Source organism: Equus quagga, chromosome 4, assembly GCF_021613505.1.
Source record: "Equus quagga isolate Etosha38 chromosome 4, UCLA_HA_Equagga_1.0, whole genome shotgun sequence".
NCBI classification, from domain to species: domain Eukaryota; kingdom Metazoa; phylum Chordata; class Mammalia; order Perissodactyla; family Equidae; genus Equus; species Equus quagga.
In genome coordinates, this window is record NC_060270.1 from 93,312,604 (window position 1) to 93,313,772 (window position 1,169).

The 1,169-nt window shown below is 35.7% G+C and overlaps 1 non-coding gene across 1 annotated transcript; it reads left to right on the top strand.

Annotated features, from left to right (window-relative positions):
* The first annotated feature begins 419 nt into the window (after positions 1-419).
* On the top strand, positions 420-491 carry TRNAA-AGC (transfer RNA alanine (anticodon AGC)). Its single transcript has one exon. It is a non-coding gene; the product is annotated as a tRNA-Ala (tRNA).
* The last annotated feature ends 678 nt before the right edge of the window (positions 492-1,169 follow it).

Below are 1,169 nucleotides of genomic sequence, written 5' to 3' on the forward strand. Positions count from 1 at the left end.
GTGACCTCTGACTTGGACAGCTTCTCATACATGCATGTGTGCAAGGACATATATACAAGGATGTTCACTGCTTCAAAATTTACAATAACAACAAAAAACTGGGGGAAAAATATGTCGTCCAACAAGGAATTTGCTTGAATCATGCGTGGCACATACATGGAATAGATTAAGGGGCAGCCATTAAAATAACAAAGTAGTAACTCTCTGTAGGTGACAATTTGGGGAGATCTCTCAGGCATATTTTTAGTCAAAAAAGCAAAATTCAGAGTAGTACAAATATATGCTCTGAGTTGTATTTTTGGAGTGTGTGTGTGTTTAAGGATACATATGCTTTTAAAAAACAAAGAACTTTTCAGAAAAAAAGACTGTGAAAGGAATTTGCTGACAATAATTTCCACCAAAAAACTGAGAAGCTGGCAGGGGGTGTAGCTCAGTGGTAGAGCGCATGCTTAGCATGCATGAGGCCCTGGGTTCAATCCCCAGCACCTCCATGTGTCTTCCTTTCTACTTCCTTATAAGCATGTCACCAAAAAACGGAATCTGGAGGGGGAGAGTATCTATTTAGCAATGTATACATTTTCGTGTTCTTTGAAAACATTTTAAGTACAAACATTACATTCCAACAAAATAAGCAACTTTATAGAAAACAAATTCAATTTTCACCATTTGAATTGAAAACATTATAAAAGATTAGTAACACTAGGGGATTTGGAGGAAAAATAATACAGAAGAGGTGAAGTACATGCCACAGTTATCTCACTGAGCCTGAGTATCCTTCTAGAGAAAATCAAGTCACCATTACCAACAGCACAGGCACAGATCAGTTACAAAGGGCCAGAGGAAACCTCTTCAAAGTCAATGCCTGAGTTTATGTAAGCTAAAGCAATTAGAAACACCAAGTTGCTTTGATGTGGCATTCCTTAATCAAACATTTCCATATAGTTCAGTCTTCCATGATTCCAAAATCACAAATAGCTTGAATTCAGAATTAATTCTCTGCTCTGCTCTAATTTGTGAGCTTTGGACCATAAAACAGTTTTTTATAACATAAAATAATGAAGTAAATGATTTTTTTTTCTATTCTGATGTTTGCAAAACACCAATAAGGTTCATTCTCAGATGTTTAACAGATTCTATTAAATATTGGTATAGATACGGTAAGTACTATG